The 15968-nt window shown below is 47.7% G+C and overlaps 1 protein-coding gene across 2 annotated transcripts in view; it reads right to left on the reverse strand.

The window, feature by feature from the left end:
* Positions 1 to 15968, reverse strand: part of GNAS (GNAS complex locus) — a 290975-nt gene that overhangs the window by 239913 nt on the left and 35094 nt on the right. The window lies entirely within an intron of this gene.

Consider the following 15968-nt stretch of genomic DNA (forward strand, 5'->3'; position numbering starts at 1 on the left):
TAAAAATAATAACAACTTCCACCATTGCTCCCGACTGGAAAATGTTTACTCACGATTGCATCTCCTCGTTTTGAGTAAGGTTTTTATTTACTGTGTCAGCTGCTTTGAGGATTTTTGGTTGGAAAGGCAGGATACAACACCTGGCACAAATGAATGAATGAATGAATGAACCAGCCCTAATTTTGTATGCTATAAGCCACCTAATGGTGCAGTGGGGAAATGACTTGATTAGCAAGCCAGAGGTTGACAGTTTGAATCTCTGCTAGTATGTTTCCCAGACGATGGGTAACACCTATATCAGGCAGCAGCAATATAGGAAGATGCTAGAAGGCATAATCTCATACTGCGCAGGAGGTGGCAATGGTAAACCCCTCCTTTATTCTACCAAAGACAACCACAAGGCTCTGTGGTTGCCAGGTGTTGACACCAACTCGACAGCACATTTTACCTTTAATTGTGTGTGCTAGCTGTTGCATTCAACAAGAAGTTGCATGTACAGATCTGGCTTGAGGGAACAGTAATCAAATGTAAAGAGAGCATGGGATGTGTATGCATGTCTGAATTAGGACAGAGCCTACCATCAAGGCGAGATGCAATCAAAGAACTAAACAAGGGTTGGAGATACAGTTCCAGGAGCATTGATTCTTTACACCTTCTATCCTGTTGACCGCTAGGGGCACTGAGAACAGAGATAGTAAGCAGGGGTCTTCCTCTTTCTCTTCCTCACTCTTGGTCTCTCTCTGCTCTGGCTTTCTCTGATTGGTATTCTCAGGTTCCCCCCATTCCCGCCACCCACACCTGCTTGTTGCATTTTTATCTTCCTCCTTCCTTGTTCTGCTCTCGCACTATGAAGACATAGGAAGCTCAGGGACACAGGCTTCCTATCCAATTATGTAACTTCCTAAAAAAAACCTATACAAGTATTTGGACCTTAAATGTCTGCTTCAAAAAACACGTAATGGGGCTTGGTCCTCCTCATACGTGCTTGCTCTCTATAATTGGGATCACTAAAGTCCCTTCCTAACAATAACCCTACATGGCAGGACCATCATTCACGTAGCTACCCCATTCACATGGAACATGGGAACATAGGAAGCTGCCATATACGGAGTCAGACCCTTGGTCCATCTAGCTCAGTACTGTCTACACAGACTGGCAGTGGCTTCTCCAAGGCTGCAGGCAGGAATCTCTCTCAGTCCTATCTTGGAGATGCTTGAAACCTCCTGCTCTTCCCAGAGCGGCTCCATCCCCTAAGGGGAATTCCAGCTGCTGTTGAACTACAACCTCCATCATCCCCAGATACAAGAAACTGTGGCTGGAGATGATGGGAGTTGTAGTTCTGCAACAGATGGAGAGCCAAGGTTGCCAACCCCTGCACTGAACCTTCCCTCCTCCCAGCATTATCTCCATATAACGGAGCTGTTGCTCCAGGCAGGCCTCTCTTTCCAAATCTAAAGCTAGAACACAGCTAAGAATGGAGACTAGTGGTTGGAGAGGGAGACTGAAATGAGGCAGAAGGGAGGCGGGTTCTGTGCCCCTCTTCTACATGCTCCTTTTCCCACACAAGGCACCCCCCACACTTTATATGTAACAGGGAGGACATGTGAATAGAAAGATCACTTCTATACAGTGAGTGAGCTGCCCATGGAAGAGCGGGATGGGCATGCTGGCTCCATGTGAGTCTAAACTGCATCCTCGCTCCTCCCAAGCTCACAGAGCCTGCTCCCAATGGGAGGCTCGTCACTACAGCAAGGACACAGTTCTCAGGAGACATGGAGGCTCTGCAAGCTTGGGAGAAGCGAACACATGTTTTGGATTCACACAGGACAAGCACGGGTGCCCCGCAGCTCTGCCATACATTTCCGCCACCACTATCGCTCTATTCTGTGCTGGTCAGGCCTCACTTGAACTTTGGGGTCACTTTTGGTCCCCGTCATTTAAGGAGGACATGGATAAAATGGAACAAGTTCAGAGGAGGGCAACAGAAATGGCGAATGGTCCAGAAACCAAGTCCTATGAGGAACAGCTCAGGGGTATGTTTAGTCGGGAGAAGAGGAAACTAAGGGAAGCTATGATAGCCTTCTTCAGATATCTGAAGGACGGTCACCTAGAAGAACGAGCAGATTTGTTCTTGTTCTTTGTTGCTCCTGAGGGTAGGACTAGAACCAATGAGTTGAAATTACAAGGAAGCAGACTTAGACTAGACACTTAACAGGAATTTCCCTGCTGTAGGAGCTATTTGACAATGGAACAGTCTGCCTCATGCTGTGGTGGGTTATCCTTTGCTGAAGGTTTTCAAACAGAGGCTGGACAGGCATACTGCACCAGTTTCCTGCACTGAGCAGGGAAGCTAGACTAGAAGATGACCTTCAAGGTCCCTTCCAATTCTAACATTCCATGATTCATTACGGCTATTCACATGATTATCAAAATTTATTTACTTTATTTATTTTTCAAATTTGTAGACTGACCCAAACGTCTGTCTCTGGGTGTAAAATGAAGGTAGGGGGCACTCAGCCCAAGTTTTCAGGCTCGTGAGAACCCACACAAATCCCTTCAATCCCGCTCACTCAAATGTGAGTAGCCCAAATTCCACACCTTGTTCTTTACCAAGGTAGGACAAAAACAGGAGCCATCCTACCTTGGTGTGTTGATCATGTGGGAGCATTTCTAGGAGTCCTTGGGAGTCAGTGGCCTTGTTTGTAATAGAGGGCTGTGGCTACAGGGGCTGCAATCTGTGAATGGGCCGCTCTGCACAGCACACACTATGGTTCTTTGCTAGCAATGCCTTCAGTAGGGCTGGTCCCACCTCCTGCGCCTTCGTGGCCAATCCGGGGCAACTGCTGATACAGTGGAGGCTGCCAGTCTCCTGGCCGTGCAAAGCACAATGGAAAGGTCTTGCTAGTTCTGACAGCATCCCCCACCCCAGCTCACGTTTGCAACACCTGAGACCACAGCTACCATGATCATCTGACTGCTGAGATTACAGACTCAAACAGAGGGAAAACAGAGTAGATCTTTACCCTGCAAACTATCCTCATATGATCGTGTGCAAGGCCTTTATGTCTTCTTTGGCTCAAAACTGTCAGTCGTCTACTACTACTACTACTACTACTACTACTACCACTATGAATATTTACATAAATATTCAAAGTTCTCCACCAAAAGTTGCAGGGAGCATTGCTTCCTCTCTTTTGGTGTGGATTTACTTTGCTATCCCCAGATCAAGGCCGTAGGGAGCTCGGCTATGGCCGGAAGAAGAAGACCTCCAGCAGCTCCCCCACCGCCTAGGCTTTACAACTGCATGCACCTCACATGCGGGCACCCCAAGCCACATCCCCTGTGTTTGATGTCAGAAGCAAAGGGACGGGGTTTGTGAGCCCTGGCAGATCTTTCCTTCCCCAGCCAGCCGTTTATTATTTATTAATCAATTTATTATTATTATTTATTTATCAGATTTGTACAACACCCTAAACTTTCCTCTCTGGGCAGTTAACAATAGCATAAAACAAATTAAAACATATACAAAAACTTAAAACAATTTGACAATTTAAAAATCACCCACAAATTAAAACCTTAACATTTTAAAGAACTGAAAAAGCTTGGGTGAAGAGGTGGGTTTTCAAATGCTTTTTAAAAATTGTCAGCTTTGGGGAGGATCGTACCTCAGTAGGGAGTGCATTCCACAGTCTCGGGGCAGCAACTGAGAAAGCCCATCCCCGTGTGGCCACCAGCTGAGCTGGCGACAACTAGAGATGGATCTCTCCAGACTGATCTCTGCTGGGGCTGATGGGTCCCATCCTCGGCATTGGCCCCACCCCTTGAGTCTGACATCAGATGCAGGGGGTGGAGCCAATGCCTGGGAGAGGGGCCATTCAGACCCTCTCCCATCCCTCCCCAGTCACCGTTTCATTGAAATGCTGGTTGGCTGGGCGTTTTCCTCCAGCACTGCCAGCATTTCCGTCAAACACTGTCTGGGAAAGAGAAGGGCGTGCCTCGCGCTCCCAGCTGGCAAGTGCTTCATTCGCAGGCTGGGAGCAAGAGGGGGCAAGGGGGGCCCTGGCTAAGGGGGGCCTCGGAGGTCGACCCAGAGCCTGGTGGCCAGGGGACAATTGTCCCCCCTTGCTCCATAGTCTCTACACCCCTGCACCAGACTGGTGCTGACCATAAAGGACAACCTTGCTACAAAAACAAAAGAAAAGTTGCTCTCTCTACATTGCATTTGTTTATTCTCAGGAAACTTGAACAGAACTATAGTTGTACAATGTTGGAATAGCCAATTTACTCTGGAATAAATTGGGGTGTGTGTGTGTGTACCCGAGGAAGGCAAACAGCCAAAGTGCCATGGGCACTGAGAAAAGGATCTTATAAGAAATCCAACAGTTTTACACCTTTTGGGAGTTTCATCACCCTTCTCTTTTGCTGCTGGTTGGATGCCAGACACCCTTTTCCATTCACTTTGCTGGCAACTGAATGGAAACAGAATGCAGATCTTATTAATATATTAAAGAGTTTCCCCCCAAGAAAGAATATTTAAGTGTGAAACATTTTGGGAAATGTGCAAGGTCAACTTGTTACTACATATGCCTTGCAGCCATCTGGTTTGCCTTCCCTTCCGTCAGATGATGAGAAAGCCATATCGACAACTTCTAACCCAAAATGTGTTACAGTCACAAAAGCATATTCAATATGAGAGATAAAAAGCAAATGAGTTTTAATTGATGGACTACTGTAGTGCACTCAACATGGGACTGTCTTTTGAAACTACACTTTGGTTCAAAATGTGGCAGCCAGATTGTTAACTGGAGCTTGCAGATTAGAGCTTGTAACTGCAGTATTTAATCTTCATGGGTTGCCAATTTGTTTCCAGATCTATTCTGGAAATAGCTGTTTTGATTTTTAAAAAACCTTTAAAGCCCCAACGAGCTTGGGACCAGGCTATCTAAAAAACTGCCTCCCCTAACACGAGCCTACCTGAGCACCAAGATTGCTACAGAAGGGTCTGTTCCATGTTCCACTGCTTTCAGAAGTGTGTGGGGTGGGCACCCTACCTTTGGCTGTGGTGCCAAAGGTTTGGAATAGTCTATCAGAGGAGAGCTCTCTGACTCCATAGCTGCACACCTTCCAGCAGGCAACGGATGGCAACTTAGGGAAGGGGCCATAATCAGAGCACATCTCTGCATGCAGAAACTCCCAGGTTCAATTCCTGGCATCTCCAGAATAGTCTGAGAGTATGAGGCAGCTGCAGGTCTTCATGAAAATATGGCCATTAATTCCAATGAGCCTTTGAGACTTGTGTCTGCTGATCTGAAGTTTATCTGTGTTTTTTATCTTGAATTAGGACAGTGATTTTGCTGTGCTTTAGATGTCTTCTTTATATATTTTTATGCTATGGTATTAGGTTTTGTTTTTTTTAATGGCCTTTTATTTTTATTTCAGTTCTTCTGTGAACTGCATTGTCTATCCTCATGAAGGAACAATAGTTATGTACTAGCTGAACCCGCACAGATCATCTTTCTTGCTCTCCTTGCCCACCCCGCCACAGCCCCTGCTTGATGCTCTGTGTCAGCCATCCTCTGTGTCAGCCATCTCGCCCACTCCCTGCCACTCGGCTCACTCACTCACCCACTCGCCTGCTCTCTGCCACTCTCTCTCTCACTCCCTGCTCGCTCTCTCACTCACCTCTCCCCACCACTCGCCCCCTCCCCACCGCTCGCTCGCTCACTTGCCCCCTCCCCACCACTCTGTCACTCGCTCGCCCCTCCCTGCCGCATGCTGGCTCACTCAATCCCTCCCTGCCGCTTGCTCACTCACTCGCCCCCTTCCCACCACTTGCCCCTCCTGCTCACTCACTTGCCCACTCCCTGCTCACTCGCTCACTCACTCACTCTCCGTCTGCTCTCTCACCCCCTCCCCACCGCTCACTTCGCTCGCTCCCCACCGCCCACTTGGCTCACTTGCTCCCTCCCTGCTGTTCATGCTCTCACTCACCCCTCCCCACCTCTTGCTCACTGGCCTACTCCCTGCCACATGCTCTCTCTCGCCTGCTCCCTGCTGTATGCTCACTCACTCGCCCCTCCTCACTACTCACCACTTGTTCATTCACTCGCCCCGTCCCCACTACTTGCTTACTTGCTCCCCCTCCCTGCTCACTCACTTGCCCCCTCCCCGCTCACCCCCTCCCCCCGCCTACTCACTCGCCCCCTCCCCACCGCATGCTGGCTCACTCACCCCTTCCCCGCTGCTCGCTCGCCCCTTCCCTAACAATGTTCCCTCTAAGGCATGTGCATGTGCACACATTCACACATTTTTTGATGTCCACTCAGTTAATTTTAGATCCTACTCAGATTGAATCAGAAGGCCCCACTTTGAATGCACATTGCCGCCCAGAACAAAACTCATTCCGCACAAAGAAGAAGAAAAATAGAGAGAACAGTGCTCCCCACCACTGGCCCCCTCCCTGCTCACCCCCTCCCCGCCTGCTCACTGACTCACCCCCTCCCCACCGCTCGCTCAATCACTCGTCCCCTATTCGATCCTCTTCCCTATCTGCATATGGAATTCCCACTGCCCAATCACCACAGTTCTTCTGTTACCTCCGATTCGTAAAGCACTGTGTGGGCAGGGCTTGCCATGTACGACCTTGGTGTATTATATATATATATAGAGAGAGAGAGAGAGAGAGAGATTTTCTTGGAAACAAATCAGTGAATAAATAAGACATTTGGTTTCTTCATTATACAGTTTTAAAGCATGTGTCCTTTTTTGCTGCTTTTGCAAATTGTTGGTTAAAACGATATATAAAGATTAACTCTCATCAGTCAATGCAGGCTCTTGTATCTTCTCATCCCACAATTCCAAGGGAGCCAGGACAGCCAAGTGCTCAGGAAACGTATCAGTGATTGAAGAGGTGGGAGTTATGTTGCTGTTCTACTACTTGGCCACTGACTTCTGGAGTGCCTATACTATCACACTGGATATGTTCAAGGACAGCACTGAACACGGATATTTTCAAGTCAGCGTTAGCTACTACTACTACTGCTACAGATATTCATAAATAAATAAATAAATAAATAAATAAATTTGTAGTAAAGGTAAAGTAAGTGTGCCGTCGGGTCAGTGTTGACTCCTGGCGACCACAGAGCCCTGTGCTGGTCTTTGGTAGGATACAGGAGGGGTTTGCTCAGTCCCCTGTTAAACGAGTAAAGAGGCACCATTTTAAAGTGGTGATACTGTTCTGTTGATCAGGGGAGAGCAACTGGCCCTATCCAACCCCAGCACAGCATTTCTCCAGTGGCTGTTGCTGGTGTCTGTCTTCTTTCTTTTTAGATTGTTAGCCCTTTGGGGACAGGGATCCATCTTATTGCTTTATTATTGTTTTCTTTGTGTAAACCACTTTGGGAACTTTAGTTGAAAAGCAATATATAAATATTTGTTTGTTTACCAATGACATCTCCCGCACAGTATGAGACGATGCCTTTCAGCATCTTCCTGTATTGCTGCTGCCCGATATAGGTGTTTCCCATAGTCTGAGAAACATACTAGTGGGGATTCGAACCATCAACCTCTGGCTTGCTAGTCAAGTCATTTCCCCGCTGCGCCATTAGGTGGCTTCTATATTCGTAGCAGTAGTAGCTAACCAAATGAAAGCTTCAGTTTCTGGGAGACTCCTTTAGAGCAGGGGCGGGCAGAGCCCTGACAGCTACCAGCATGAAATAGCAGCTTGGGGAGGCGGAGTCAGATACAGCATGGCATGTTGAGGGCAAAGGATAGTCACAAAATGGCAGCTTGCACAAAACAAAGGCAGGGGTTCTCAAACCTGGGTCTCCAGATGTAGTTGGACTGCAGCTCCCATCATTCCCGGCCACAACGGCCAAGGGCCATCTTCCTCCTCCTCCTGGCTCTACCCTGAATGATACAGAACTACAATATTATAAGGGTATTCACATGACTGCGTGGTCATGTGGAAGGTCATACCTTCCCCCCAGATGACAGCGACAACATTGCTGGGAGCGCAGACCCCACTCCCAGATGATCTGCGCTGCACCAAGTAGTGAGGATCTCCGGACAGAGGCCAGTACAATGCATCCTGGCCTCCAGGAATCTCACAATGCACTGCATGCTGAGAGCGGTGCATTGGCGAATTCCCCCATCAGACAGGTGCCTGTCTCTGTGAGCAGCCTGAAGAGACACACGGTCCCAGCAGCCGGGTTAAGGAAGTGCTCGCTCCCTTTAACCTTGGCTAAGAGCCGGGCTTAAAGGTAAGATCTGGCTGGGCGGGAGTGAGGGGATCCACGCTGGTCCTGGAACTCCACACAAGCAGCCTCTATATGTACTATGATGTTTTGGTGATTTACAAGGCGTTTGGAATCTTCGTATCATTGCCACTGAAGAAGACTGGTAGATAGCCCAAATGTGTATGGTTTGTGGTGCGTCATCAGAAGATATCTCCTTGGAGAGGGTTGCTACTATTTGCAGCTTCATGGTATCCCATCAACTGATTCCCTGCTGGGACACCTTTTTGGATCAGACTTCATCAATTCAGAGCTTCACAGGAAGCTTCTGTCGGCACCCCTCTCCAACTTCATAGCTAATTGATCGAACACTTACACATATGTGATCTATTATATGAGATGTATGTGCATGGTTTACAGTGAATTTTATTACCTTCTTCATATGGATTATCTGTGAAGGTTTTACTAGTGTAAGAGATATCTGATTTATGAGTGGTTGTTTTGTAATACATTTTATATGCTGGATTAAATATGATATTTTATTTGAGGATTTGGACTCTATTTGGGGTTCTTTACATTTGCAGCATTCCCACAAACACACTGTAGTCAAGTAAGATTACTGTGGGGAAACAGCTCCTAGGTGTCATCATGCATGGGAAGAAAGCCAGGAATGAGAAGGGGAATGAAGAAGAAAGAAATTAAGTTGATAATGGCAATATATCAGCCATCCAACTCCAGAATAACTCTTCTAGGGACTATAGCTTTCATTTGGTTTGCTGGCTGCCTTCCTTGAACCGCTGAGAAATGGTTACCATGCAGCTTGTTAGTGCATGAAGATGGCCAAGTACATATACACTAGAACTTGACAAATTTTGTCAAGTCTCTGAGCCTGGAGGTAGCCTATAGCCATCAAGACTAGTAGCCACTGATAGAACTCTCCCTCCATGAATTTGTCTAAGACCCTTTTAAAGTTATCCAAGCTGATGGCCATTACCATGTTCTGTGACAGAAAATTCCATATATTAATTATGTGCTGTGTGGAAAAAGACTTCCTTTTGTTGGCCATACATTTCCTGGCAATCAGTTTCATGGGATGACCACCAATGTTCTAATTTTTGTCATCCGTGTGCAGAATGAGTTTTGTTCTGGGTGGCAGTATCAAGATAGTGTGTATGCACACATATATTCAGAGTGGGGCCTTCCTGATTCAATCTGAGTAGGATCTAAAATTAGGCAAGCAGACATTTTAAAAAAAGTGTTTGCATGCATGTGTGCATGCCTTAGAGGGAACACTGATGACCACCACTCGCCCCCAGCAACACCTTCTGCTCCATGGAGGGGCACACTTGATGTTTATCCCCAGCAACACCATCCACCCCATGAAGGGGAACTCACCACTCACACCTAGCAACATCCTCCACTTCACGAAGGGACGGACTCAGTGACTTGCTTGCTTGCTCCTTCCTCATCTTGCTTGCATTCATCTATTGCCTTCCCGAGTCAGGTGATGGATGAACGGCAGAAGGGAAAAGGAACAACCTGCCCCACCTTGCTTGTCACTTCCTGCTCACATCTGGCCATCATGTGGCTCAGGCACCACACTTAAATTTTCAGACACCATGGTGTGCTGCTCCACACTGCCCCTTCTGGTGACTTGCTGCACTGCAGCAGCTTTTGAGCTTCCAAGCCCTGTCCTGGCCCTGCCCCATGAGGCCTATTGTTGACTCCCCTGCAGACAGGAAGAGTACAAGAGATTTCCTGTCTGAAGCTACCCTTGCCTCAGTATCAAGGTTCCTTTATTCTGGTGTGGTTATCTGTCGTAAATCTGTTGGCACAGCTGACCCGACAGGATTTACGATCCCTTCGGCTCTACTTCTGTGAGTCAAATAGAAATTCTGGAGATAAGAGTAGCAGCTTAGCTGCACGAACGAAAGCGAAGAATGACTCACAAAGATAAAGTAGTATAAACAAAATAAACTAAACTAGGTACCCCCCTCTATGATAACTGAGTAATAACTAAAATAAAGGAGCAAGGAATGAACAGAACAAGGACAGGCTGAAACAAGAAAGGTTGAATGATTCTAAGTACGAGGAACACTGTCTGCGGAAGGTGACAGTACTGTCCCAGGAACAGTGTCTGCTTAATATAGGGCTCGAGATAACCAACAGCCAATCAGGCTTTCCTGACTCAGCATTTCTATTTCCTCTCCTGTGAGATCTTGCGCCTGCGTGTCTCCCACTGAGCCTTTCTCTTGAGACGTCTTCTTACCACAGGTGAAATTCCAGCTTCCTCCTGATCAGTCTCCTCAGCCCGCATCTCTGCCAGCTGTTCTATCTGCTGCCGTTCCAGCCCAGCTTCAGAGTCTGTTCTCACAGCCAAGTCCACCTGCTGTGCTTCTGAGCCTGCTCTCCCAACCAAGCCTTCTCACTCCTCCTCTGACTCTTCTGACTCAGAGGTCTGGGCCATGACATTGTCTTGTTGTTTCTCCTGTCTGCTTGGTTTGACCCCTACCTGATCCTCCAGCTCTGCTTACTTGGCTTGACCATTGGTTTGTTCCCGATTCTCGACTCTTGACATGTTACCTGGTCTGATCCCTGGCATGTTTCTGGCTCTCCCAGTCCTGACCTTGGACATGGCATCCCCTAGTGACCGCTGCCCACAGCTCAGCTTCCTGACACTGAGAAACACTGACACAGTCAGGCCACTTAGCAGAGGAACTGGTTTGACAACATGGCACTCCACATCTCAGACGGTTGCCATTCCACTGGATTTAGCAGAATGCCTCTCCACTGGGTCCTCCAAATGTTCTGGGGGCCTCCCCAGAGCCCCACCACTGCCCCACACCTGCCCTGCCACTGCCCCATGGATATTTGCCATTTGCGAGGCCGGGGTGGGGGGTAAGCTGAGCAGGCCTTCTCCGTGGTGGCAGCGGGGGGTGCAGTGGCTGGTGGGTGGTGGGCCTGTCCATCTGGGCGCACCTGCAGGAGCAGGAGCCAGGAGACCGAGCTGGGTGCCAGCGAGGCCATGACCTTTCCTTGCCAGGCCCACCAGCCGCTGCACCCGCCACCACGGGGGAGGCCTCCTTGGCTCACCCCCTACCCGTGCAAATGGTAAATATTATTGCAGCGGGCGTGGGGCAGCAGCAGGGTGGGCACGGGGCAGTGACAGGGCTCTGGGAAGGCACCTCAGAACATTTGGAGGCCCCCACCCGGAGGCAGGAGCAGTGGCATGGTGGCAGCAGATATTTAAAAAAATTTAAGGGGGGGTCCTCACATGGGGGGTGGGGGGCTCATGGGGGGGCCTCCAAAGCCCTTCAGGTCTGGGCGACTTTGGACCAAGGTGTGCCACCGCCTTCTATTCTCAAAACTAAGAACAAGCAACAAGTTTCAGGTTCTTGTTGAGAGTCTTCGTAGAGCACTTCCTTGGAAAGACATTATATTTGGTCCCAGGCAAGGAGTCAAAGTCAACACTGAAGACACATGCCCTGTATCATTTCCAGGATTCGGCAGCGTTAGAGTATACTTAGAAGGCGAAGGCAGGAGAAGTGCCTTTTATGCTATTTGACTTGGTGTATAAAGCTAGTCTTCAGACAAGGAAGTTTATATTTCACATAATATTTTTAACTACATGTGGTTGAGCACATAACCTATCAGGCTACCCTGCCTTCCCTCTGCCACAGTAACCCCCTATGAATTGAAAGATACATAAAACTACTGGCCGTTTTTTCCTCTTGCGCAAAATTCTTAGATCAACTGATTCCCACTCTGTTCAAAATTAGAGTGATTCAAAGGAAACCCTTCACTTCACTTCTCTCAAGGGGACCCTTCCCAGTCCCCTTGAGAGAGGGACTAGTCTTTATTATTATTTATTATTATTCAGAATATTTATATGCCGCTTTTGAACACAACGGTTTGCCAAGTGGTTTACACAGAAAAAAGAATAAAAAGGTTCTCTCTGTCTCAAAAGGGCTCACAAGTGAAAACACAAGGATGACACCAGTAACAGCCACCGGAAGGATGCTGTGCAGAAGTTGGATAGGGACAGTGGCTTACATACCGTGCAGCACTCTGCCGATGGAAGAATGGGATGTACACACTGGCTCCATGTGATTCCAAACCGCATTGTTGCTTCTCCCGAGCCTGCAGAGCCTCCGAGGCTCCTAAGAACTGTATCACCGCTGTAGCAAAGCTGCTCCAATTATTCCCAATGGGAGCCGTGTAGTTACAGCAGTGATGCAGTTCTTAGGAGCCACAGAGGCTCTGTGAGCTCAGCAGCAGCAAGGACATGGTTTGGAATCACATGGAGGCAGCATGCACGCTCTGCTCTTCTATCTGCCAGATGCTGCACAGTATGTAAGCCAGTTGCACCCCCTTTGCTAAATATAAGAGAGAGACCAGTTAAATGTGAGTAAAAGGTGCCTCTTTGCCTATTTATTTATTTATTTATTTATCTATCTATCATATTTTATACCGCCCAAAACTTATGTCTCTGGGCGGTTTACAAAATAAAAACAGAAAGTTAAATGCTAGTTAAAATGAAAACAAAAGGTTTAAAATATTTCAACAATTTAAAATTTTTAAAACAATATTTTAAAACAGCATTAAAACCATTTAGCAGGAGTTGTTCTGCCTTTCTTCCGTTATGTACACAGAGTCCCCACGAAGTTGCTACCCAAGCACTATCCAAACCCCATACCTGCTTAGCTTCAACAAAATTGCTGATTCGCGTGCCTTCAGACCACGCCTTCCTTGGGTTTCCTATCCTGCCCGAAACCTCTCAAATGAGGGAGGACTTGGTCAGTTCAAGGGACAAGTCAGGCGGGAGACTCCAACCTTGCCAGATCCACCCTTGCTGTTATGGCCAGAGGAGCCCCACTGCCTGCCTCTTCAGACTCTGAGGACTCTTCTGACGACCTGCAGCCAAGATGGAGGCTCCTAACCCCCCACCAGAACTATCACCAGCAGGATTTCTTTAAGTATCCCTTTAGTCTGGCATCTCCTACAGGGAAGTGGGTGGAGCCAGAGGCAAGGGTCAGAGAACAGGGCTATATCAAGGCTCAGGGTAGACCTGCCTTTTGCTGAAGCAACATTCATTGTAGAAGCCTTGTCCTGCCCTAGCCTTACTTCTCTGTAGAACACATCTGCCACCACCTGACCTGAGGTTGTTTGGACCTTGACTACGGAGTGCTCCTTGTAAACATGACTTCCTGGTTCTTGACCTCAGTGTGTTCAACCTTGTCTCCTGCTCACTCCATGTAGAGTTTGACTCCCTGGCTCCTGACCTCAACTTGCTGACCACAGGTATGCTCTTCACAGATCTGTCCCTTCTGTCTGACTTCAAGCTACCTACCCTCACCATTGGGTAAGTGCATGCCATGGGACCAGCCCAACACCTCACAGTAGGGCACAATAGCTGGCCTCCCCACCATTGCTATCACTCCCACACTGGTCTCTGCATGCATGGCACCAATTTCTTTTCAAGTTAGGAAGCTTCTGGTTGGACGTTAATACGATTATAATTTATGCTGATGTTTTAAAAGAAAGGTGTCACCAAAAATGACACCTCCAATGGGATAAGTGGTGCTCACTGGGCATGATTAAAGGAGATGAGAGATGCAGGAGGCCTAGAAATGACTTTTTCCTTACACCACTGATCAGAACTCACAGCATTATTGTGAGACATAGGAAGCTGCCGTGTACCAAGTCACACCACTGGTCCATCTAGCTCAGTATTGTCTATCCACACTGGCAGTGGGTTCCTCAATGTTGCAGGCAGGAGTCTCTCTTAGCCCTATCTTGGAGAAGCCAGGGAGGCAACTTGGAACCTTCTGGAAGCAGGTGCTCTTCCCAGTGGCCCCATCCCCTAAGGGGAATATCTCACAGTGATCACATATGTAGTCTCCCACCCTGCTTAGCAAAGGGGACAAGTCATACTTGATACTACTCGTGGTATCTATGCATGGGTCCCTGCAGATGTCAATCATTCATTACATACATGGACCCAGAACAACGTCCTGCTCCAATGCTTAGTTGGAGAAGCAAAACAAGAACACTTGGGGGAGGGTATGATTTGAGTTTAATTTTCAAAAGGGCGTAGTGAGCCCTGGCCCTGGATCTTTTAAGTACCCAGCAATGCCCCTCGTTTGAATGTGTTGTAGGTATGAATTGCTTCATTGCCAGCCTCATAACCCTTCAGATCAGATTCTGGAGCACAGAGACTGGCAGAGAAGCACTTCCCACGTTATATTTCTGTAGGGATCCAGATACCGCAGGACATTTGTGGACTGGCCTGGAAATGAGTCATCTCTCCTATAGTGCTAGCAACCCAAATGCAGGTCTAATTTCTGCTAAGTGAAACTAGGTTTACAGAAGCCAAGAAAAATGCAGAAATATTTACGTGTGTGTGTGTGTGTGCGCGTGAGAGAGAGAGAGAGAGTGTCAAATTAACTGAAGATTCAGAACATAAAAGTAAAATCAAAAGGCTCTTGTTATGAACATGCTCATTTTCCGTCTTTCAAACATCTGGATGATCATGTCTCGACTTTGTCTTCTGGAAGGAGGGAATATTTTACCTACATTCTACAAAGAAGATTTATATTCTATGGATATTTATATACCCCTTTTCAACATTAGGCTCATAATCTAAAAGGAAACTTAAGGTAGACACCAGCAACCTACATGGTAGGGATACTGTGCTGGGGCTGGATAGGTCCAGTTGCTCTCCCCTTGCTAAATATAAGAGAATCGCCACTTGAAAAGATGACTCTTTGCTTAGTTAGCAGGAGTTATTCATTCATTCATTCATTCATTCATTCCCAGTATTTATAGCCCACTTATCAATGTATGGTAAAACTTCCAAAATGGCTAACAATATATGCATTTTAAAAAATTGGCTGATATCCAAACTAATGCTGTGTTGGCTCTATGGGGGAGGAGCAATTTCCCCCAATCTCCCCTTCCCTCTGAAGCCCAAAAACATGCCCTTGAGGATCTTGTGAAGACCATGCATTGTGGCTAGTGATGATGGGAGTTGTAGTCCAGCAACCTCTGGGGACCCAAGTTTGAGAACCCCTGCCTAACCAGCCCACATAATTAGAAAGGGGTACACTAAGAGCTTGCCCATCATGATACCTTCTGCAGGCATTTTGACACTCTCCCAGCATATCCCTTTATTTCGTGGGGATGGGGACTGTACATCCAATTGGCTGCTCTGCACACACGCCAAATACTAGCTGACATGACCAGCAGTGCTCCACTGATGACAGGGACCTGCCAGGGCTTCCGTGCCATTTGCTGTGCCCTGACAGGGGCTGCTGCAGAATGACTTAAAACTGCTTCTGGGCAGCGGAAGTGCTCTGCTCTTTCCATTGGAAACATCCCTTCCTAACTGTGTGTGCACTGTCGGAATCCGCCTGAAATGTCAATAAGAGTCTGAGTGTACAGATCTCTACATGTGTTCACCTCACGTTACACATATTGTACACGTGTTGAATCTTATGTGTGAACTAGTAGACATTAAGCCCGTTACATTAACGGGCGCTAGAAGAGTTGTGTAGAAATGTTTGCAAGAACAGTTTTTCTTCAAGGGCAAGGGACGTGGACCTCCTTGTGCCACTCGGCCATATGCAGCGCGCGCAGCGGGCCCCGAGGCCTCAGCTAGAGGGCGGTTCTAGAAGGCCGCAAGGGGCCAGGCGGCAATGGGGGCGATCGTGGCTGGGGCCAGGTGCACGCGGC

The sequence above is a fragment of the Hemicordylus capensis genome, chromosome 4, assembly GCF_027244095.1.
Source record: "Hemicordylus capensis ecotype Gifberg chromosome 4, rHemCap1.1.pri, whole genome shotgun sequence".
Classification (NCBI taxonomy): Eukaryota; Metazoa; Chordata; class Lepidosauria; order Squamata; family Cordylidae; genus Hemicordylus; species Hemicordylus capensis.